Raw genomic sequence first — 8,979 nt, forward strand, 5'->3', positions numbered from 1 at the left:
ACAAGAAAAAATCTTGCAAAATACAATATATATATTAAAATGGAAATATATTTTAATAAAACAACATTTACAAAATTGATAGAGAATAGACTTGTAAAATATACCAAAACTTAACGGAAAAACTATCTTTTTGTTTCGGGGAAAAATTAAATCATATTTATTTCATCCCTTTCTAAAAAAAAGGCGTTAATCTCGAATGTATCAAAGTCGTAACAATGTGTTTGTTGAAACCTTTTTTCCACGTTGTTGATTGGTTGTCGTATTGCCGCATCGCGGCTTGAATCACAGTCAAGATCGATTTACATTTTGACAGTTTGCGGTTAAGGTTGATGTAATTTTGAAGACGAGTCCTGTGCTAATTTTACACCAATCACGAGTTCCATTGGGAAAAATGCTTAACCAAGAAAATCTTTGGTAAATATTTAATATAACGCTCCCCCTCCCTAGATTCTTTTAAAATTTTCAAATTTTAAATTATAAAAAAGATTCTGAGAAGAAAAATCGTTGCTCCTGTTTTATTTGTTTATAATTAGATCAAGCAGAGAATACTCCCCGCATATAGTATCTTTCATTGCAAATATATATATTAAATACGTAACTATATTGCATTTTCATTGCATTTCATTTTATATCAAATATAATGTGTTAAGTACGTATAATTAACGCAATAGGTATATGAAATATTCAAGTTCGAAATATGTATATAATACATAGCAAGTATACTGCGCATATTATATAATGTATGAACGTAGTTAATACATATTTAATACATATTTAAACACGTAGTTAATACATATTTAACAAAATGTAATAAAATGGCGTATCGTGCTAGCACCACTAACCTCAAGAAATCATTAAACGGACAGTTTTTCGGTCACGTAATCGCAGTCTTATTATCTGACAAGGAAACCTCGCAAACTCGAAAATTCTTATTTTAATAAAACTTCCCACACATGTAGGGGGAGTAAAAAGATGAATTTAGATATTTTTTGTAGTTGCCCAAAAACGCTTTTAAGGGATGAAACCACCCCTCATATGTAGAGCGGCTTTTTGCTTTTCTCGATATATTTCGAAAAGTATTCGAGATATAAAAAAATGTTTCAAATAAAAGTTTTATGATAAAAACATCTCTATTTAACCACATTAATAAAATTTTGAAAAAAAAAGTTTTACTTAAAAAATTATTTTAAAAAATCTATATTTTTTGTTAATTTTTGGTATACATGACGACAATATTTGCTTTGTACAAAAATTTCACAATAAATATCCAAAAAATTAGACCGGCATGACCTATGGACGACAGGTATAAGAACAATATCGTACAATTGGAACTAAGAATAAAAGCTTACAAAAAAAGATTAATTGTAATGAATGCAATATAACCTAAAACCTTGTCTATCCTTGTCTATTATCATTGTCTATATAAGGACAGATATAGAATTTGGTCGGTAATACAGTCCATTAATTATAGGAATGACGAGTGGCTCAGTGCCTACGCGAATAATAATTAGTAACATCAAGGTCCGTAGTTCGAATCCGATCCAACCTTTATCTCATATATGCCTCAATAAAAAGTTTTCCCTGCTTAATTGATCCGTATATAGGGATTAGTGGTCTGCACCATTGGAAATCGAAAAGGATTCACAAAAGCTTAAGATTCGCAAAGGATCAAAAAGATTCAGGTATTTTTTGAGTTAAGTACCGTGCTACAAAAAGACCCTAGCCTTTTTGTAGGTGGATAAAGGTTGATGGCACGTTAAATTATCTCAAAGAAAAAAAAAGTATTAATTATAATAAGCGACAATTTTCCTTCTCAGAATTTATACAAAATTTGAAAATTTTAAATTAATCGGGAAAGAAGGCTGTTATATTCAATACTTACTAAATCTTTAAATAAATAAATCTTTAAATAAAACTGATCATTTCTGAAGTGTGTCTACATCAAACTTCAAGAAAATTGGTTTGTATAAGCAAACCGACACAGACCTCCTATCTTTAAGCTATATCCTTATTCTCAATTTACTACAGCATCACTAAACTTAAGAATATCGCTTTTACTCTTTTTTGGTTCTATTTTATTTATTATTTAGACTTACATTATGTTTATTGATTTGACTCATGTCAGACACATTGACTTTTATTTAAAATGTTACTTTTAACAGTGCAAATCATCTTCCTGTGGTCTGCCTATCGTGAACATGCATAATTTGGCTATTAAAGTAAATAATTTTTTCCTACCATAATTTATATGTTTGCCTCTCTTTCCGACTTATATACAATAGCTTTAGATTACATATTTGTCCGACATTTAAAATAATGCACCATTTAACGTGTTAAATAGGGCTTACCATATGCGATGGAACGTACGGTTACCACCCCGCGGTCGCCCGGCGCCCGTCGGATGCATAACCCCCTGGCGCCCCAAACAAAGAGTTCACGTGGAACAGGCGCGTACGTGCATACTGACAATCTGTCAAAACGGCCTGGTGAAAAAATATGATACAATTTTGACCAGGTGAAAAAATATGATGATACAATTTTATATTTTTAAATAAGATACGCTTCATTTTAATTTTCGACTGTGTTTATTTTATAATATTCAAGTGCTCAAAGTAAAATTTTCCAAATTCCGAAAATTTGTTTTCTCGCCGAATAAAATAATAAGAGATCCAAAACGGTAAGTTGTATGCAGTCACTCGACTTCACTAAGCATAATGCATGATCGATTTTATGCTATTCTTTCTTATCTGTAAGACACGGATCATGAATGAGGAAAAACCACGCCGGAGCATTTTGACACGAGCAACCGGGGCAATTCGTGACACGTCGCTTTTCATGTTGATTAATTTCTATTTATTTTCAGTCGGTTATGGTGCGTAATTACGTTCGCAAGACAGCTGCTGCGGACACGGAAAATCTCCGAAAAGTAGTTTTAGCTGTAAAAAATGAAAACTACTCATTGTCAGTGAGACAAGCAGCAATACACTTTAATGTCGGAAGAATGGCCTTGAGTCGTCAATGTACCTATGTTCCAAGCAACGTTTCTTAGGAAAACGTAACGATTTCTCGTCCTAGAATGCGACCGGTAATTTCAAATTCATAGAATTTTTTTTAATTAAAAATTAAATATATATATATTAATAAATCAATGAACAAATAAATGTATCAATGAATATAAAATAAATAGATGAATAAATAAATCAATTGATAAATATACAATAAACAATGAATATATAAATAAATTAATGAATAAAGCAAATAAGAATAAAAATAAAATTCTTTTAGGTTATCAGTGACAAACATGAACAAATGTTGATGAATATTATATTTTACATGCATTGGACATTTATTTCGGACTTTCGCCAAAGGAAATTCGTAAATTAGCTTACGAATACGGAAAACGTCTTGGCTTGTCAATGCCGTCTTCCTGGGACAAACGACAAATCGATGGAGAGGACTGGTTTTGAAAATTTTTGAAACGCCACCCAAATCTCCCAATTTGAAAGCCGCAAGCAACAAGTCTCGCTAGTGGTACAGCTTTCAATCTTACTACTGTCGCTGTTTTTCAAAAAATTGAAAACAATATACGAACGTTTTCAACTTTATCCACGCTCTATCTATAACATGGATGAGACAGGCATAACTACGATACAAACTCCAGAAAGAATTGTGAGCTCGCGGCTTTAAACAAATTGGACGGATCACTTCCGCAGAACGCGGAACTCTCGTGACGATGACACTGGCTATATCAGCTCAAGGAAATTCGATACCACCTTTCTTTATCTTCCCACGCGTTAATTTTAAACCTCACTTTTTGAACAGCGCACCAGCTGGGAGCGCAGGAGCTACAAACGCGAGTGGATGATTGCAGAAAATTTTTTGTTGTTTTTGGAACATTTCGTGCTTTTGATTTTGGACAATCATGACTCGCACATCTCGATCGCTGCCCTTGAATTTTGCCAAAAAAATTGGATCACAGTTTTATCTTTGCCGCCACATTGCTCACATAAGCTGCAGCCCCTTGGTCGTAGCATTTTTGGCCCGTTGAAAAAAGCTGTCAATCAACATTGTGATTATTGGATGACGAGTAATCTAGGGAAAACGATGTCAATTTATGACATTCCCGCGAACATCAATTGGGCATTATCGTTAGCTGTGACGAGTACCAACATCATGGCGGGATTTGCAACAATAGGAATTTTACCTTTTAATCCCGACGTTTTCGGTGAAATTGATTTTTTACCGAGCCAGGTCACTGATCGAGTATGGTATGGAGACAACGCATCACAGCCTAGCACCTCTTCAGAACAAATGCCAGAAACTCGACAGGAATTGCCCCAGACCTCAAATCCAACGAATCCAACCAAAAATATTTATGTATCCAGCTACAGCCGAAAGAGAAAACGATAGTGACGATGGTGCTGAACAGATTCTTCAAACTATTCGACCATTTCCAAAACCAGGCGAGAGAAAAATCACGAGAAAAAGACGAAAACGCAAGAAGGCCGCAATTTTTACTGACTCCGCAGAAATTGCTTCATTGATCGAGGAAAAAAAAGGCAAAGCAACAAAAAACGCTCCCAAAAAACCATGAAGAAGCGTTCAAAGGAAGAACCAGTTCGCAGGAACCGTGGACGTCCTCGAAAAGTGGTTTCCCGTAATCGAATGTGAGCGATGAGGGCAATTAATGGAACAGGCACTACTTTTTTCCTTATAATTTTTTATACATATAATATGTAAATTCTGACAAATAAAGGCTTTTTCAACGTATAAAGTAGATAAAAATTACAAAAACGAAAGAAATCCATATAGTTTGTTGAGTTTGTTCAGTCAAAGAAAGTGTCACGAATTACCCCGCCCTCGCGCCTCGGGGCAATTCGTGACACATGACACACCGATACATTTCTTGATATATTTCGAGACTCGTGAGAGAAAAACCTATTTTTTTTCTTTTAAACTAGAGAGATGGACGATTACATCGCATTAATACAAATTTTTTAAACATTTATACGAAGCGAAAAAAAATTCGAAACAAAAATGTATCACAAATAGCCCCGGTCTCCCTTATTCAGATATATTATACTGTGTTTAACCATGTTAAGACCTATAATATGTGTTTATTAATATATTATATGTATAGGCTCTATGGTCCGTTAATACAAATTTTTATTCTTTAAAATAGAAAAATGTTATAAAGCAAAATATATTGAGATCAAAATTAAAATATATAAAAAAATTATCTATTAACAATTTATATTGTTATAAAAGAATTATGCAATAATGAAGAAATTTTTTAGTTTGACTGTCATTTTAAATTTTATGTATGTACACAATATTCCAATTTGTTAGGAAAGTTAAAAAAATAGTTTTAGTAAAAATTAATGTTTTTAAAAATAGATACATTATTCTCTGTAAAACAAGATTTGTTTCGTTAATTGAAATCGTTTTTTACAATGGTTGCGTTCTAATATTCACAGCCAGCACTAGAAATTTATAGTATACATGCAGTCACGTACACACGCAGAGAAAAATGTCAATAGCAATATAAATGGAAGCAAGATAAATTTAGATTATATAATTTTTACGCTATAATTATAAATTGATATTATAATGCATTTTAGCATATGCTAAAAAAGCAAGGATTATTATTCTCCATATATTTTTTGCTTTCTTTCAAAAAGAAAATATGCTATTCTATTATGAACCTTTATGTTGCGAGAGTTATAGTCGATTTATCAATTTGTGACGAAAAGATTTTGTTGTCGAGAACCACAATGCACAATAATACTAGCATATTTCATACTCCGCTGACATAATTAGGCTACCCAAAAAAGACTCCACATAAAACCAGTAGGAAAGACTTTTCGATCGAATTGTCTGAAACTCCAAAAAATGTTCATTCATATGATGCTTATACATACGGCAGACACACAAACGTACAAAAATATACACACAAAAGGGATCAAACTCCCGTCACGTCCACGTCGTTGATCCTGGGCTGGCGCGATGGCGCTGAGAATACAACCTTCTCCCAGCCGCTCCCCCCCTACACACACACACACACGAACGCACGCACGCACACACACACACACACACACGCACGCACGCACGCACGCACGCACGCACGCACGCACGCACGCACACACACACACACACACACACACACACACACACACACACACACACACACACACACACACACACACACACACACACACACATACATGTATACACGCACGTAATGAAAAAGCGTAAAAGTACATTCGTGTAGGAATTGTACCAGTGTACCACTAGAAAAGTGACGCATTTTTCCGACTTTCGTCGGGATGCTTCTGTCGGCTGAACAGCCGATTATTGAATGTCGCTCGGAGAACTTTTAATTAGCATCACATGAACATTTCCTGGAGTTTCAGACAATTTGACCGAAAAGCCATTTGTATTGCTTTTATCCTTTCCAAACTGTGGACAAAAGTATTTCATTTGTTATGTTTCATTAGAGAAATATCGCAGTATATGTTGTCACGTCTTTTTCTTCGCGAATCGCGCACGAGGCGCAAGACGGATCAAAAGGGGTTAGAGAGAGAAGGATGGCAAGCCTCTCCGACGGTTCTCTCGCACGGTCCGATCATTAGATTTAGAATTAATATATTGAGCGCCAGACGCGTAAGCTTGCGTCCACTAATTTACGCTACGATCGTAAAAACCCGAAAAGAAACACAAAACATCCGGCGTGCGAGAGATCGGCCAACTCAACCTAACGGCTATATGGGCGGGGTTGATGAAGGGCAACGCAAGATTCGCGGGGTGACGCATAAATCACTCACTCAGGTAATTAACAAAGATCCATAACAATGTTTATTGTAATTTGGCAATATTGTGAAATAGTCGGTAACAGTCTTTGGTATAATTTGGAAATATAGCTTGAGATCGAATGATAAAAAGAGTTATTGAATCGCGGAAGTCAGAAATTAAACTGAATAGATCAGACATTAAATTGTATTAACGCGGGTGCATTAACAGAGTTAGGTAATATAGCGTGAGATAACATGAATTTCGGAATCTACTTAGACACGGTAGAAGTGAGCGCGAAAATAACAAAGTGAATCACATAAATCATAAACCTAACCTGAATTACATAGAATAGAATAAGAAACAGAAAATACATACGATTACGGAGTAACATCAAACATAAGATCCCATCAAAGTATAGCCGCGCCACGCTCGGCGCGCAAGGACTCGACGTCCGAAACCGCGAAAGAATTCCGTCGCCACGGCATACGATGCTCGCAGAAGGCGTGCGACTCTAAGTAATATGAACTATAATACGAATATCAACGCGAAGGTAGAACGCTCGCGAGAACGCTCAGAACGACGCAAAACATAATACGCCAGGACACGCAACATAACGCGGAATACTGCACGCGAGTACAATGAATAAACGAAGATGTCGGACAAAGAATGGCGCGCGAGAAGAAACCGAATTTAATACAATTAGTTCCGCGAAATCTATCACGCGACAACACAAATTACGACGCACGATAATACGCGCAATAACACACGCGGTTGCGAGCACGAATAACGCAATGATTCGATTGCTACCACAATCGTTTGCGTTCCTTCCGCGATCTCCAGGAGCCTACATGCAATCCCCCGAGCTAACGAGACCGTCCTGGGGCCACAGTATATACTGTGCTGGGGCTCCTCGCTTTCGATGCCGATCACTAATGCCAAAATTATGCCCTTTCGGCAGGTATAACACTAATGTACGCGCCGGCGCCTGAACAAGAGTGCGACCCGGGGGGGGGGGGGGGAGCGGTATCGTGGCTTTACATACGCGAAAATCTATGAGGCAACCTCGCCGAGAATCTCCCTCTCGCACTGTGCTGGGTCGCCGTCGCCACAGGCCTCTCCGTCGTCGGCAGATAATACGGCTCGATAGCCGGGCGCAATCGAAAGCGTGCACTCAACTTAGACACGTCAACGGCCGAGGACGACCAAGGACGGCCAGGAAGTGATCCGAGTGATCGCGCAAATCCGCTCGGCGCTCGATAGCGGAATCGATGAGGGCGTGCGCGATAGCGCGGGCTCGCGGGTTCGTGGCAGATCCTCGCGCAGGGCGGTCGGCAGCAGGTCCTGCGGGGGCGTTCTCTGGCCCCTCGCTTTTGCAGCGGCCCCTCGCCGCCCCTCGGCATCCTTAAACAACGGTCCGGACACGCTGATTCTTCCGTAATGCTTCCTTGTGACCTAGGGGTGCTGGCCAGCCACTCCCGGAGCCCGGTTACTGCAGTGGAGGTTGGCCGGGGAAACTCGTTCTCTTCCGGCGCCGGGGCTTTGTCGCGTCAAGCTCCGTCCGCTGTCGTACCACGCGCCACGCGCGTGCTTTCCTGCGCCCCTTCTCGTTTAACTGCCTGCAAGCTCCGCTGATAATCGCCTCCGTCGATCGATTCCTCGTCTCTGTCCTTCCTGTTGACCCCAGTTTTCCGAATCCTCCGCATTCCGACGGGAACGTCCTGATTTAGTCTCGGCGAGGTGCCGATTAGAATACAAAAGAAATAAAGGGATCAGGAAAAAGAAACGCAACTTAATTATGCCCCTGGAGATCTCGCAATCGCCTCCCTGGACCATCCTTGGGCGCGAAACCCGCGCCTTGTGACGGCGGTGGGGACGCTACCACGATGCAGCGAAATTGCAACGTCACAATGTATTTCTTGGTACTATTTCTGTTATTGTCTTGTAGAAAATAATCGCAATTTAAATTTACGTCACAAGATTTTGTAGTATTTGACACCTTACATCTTTTTAACTTTTTAATATAGAGAAATGATGATGATGTCGATATCTCCGTATCTCCATGGCAATTAAGATAAAGAACCTGCCAGACGGATTAATTTTATACGATAATATAAAGCAACAATAAAAAATAATTACATTAGTATGTAATATTTGAATAAATTAATAAATAAGATATTGTTAAAGAAG

Source organism: Temnothorax curvispinosus, unplaced genomic scaffold, assembly GCF_003070985.1.
Source record: "Temnothorax curvispinosus isolate PA1 unplaced genomic scaffold, ASM307098v1 QBEX01007608.1, whole genome shotgun sequence".
In the NCBI taxonomy this organism is placed as follows: domain Eukaryota; kingdom Metazoa; phylum Arthropoda; class Insecta; order Hymenoptera; family Formicidae; genus Temnothorax; species Temnothorax curvispinosus.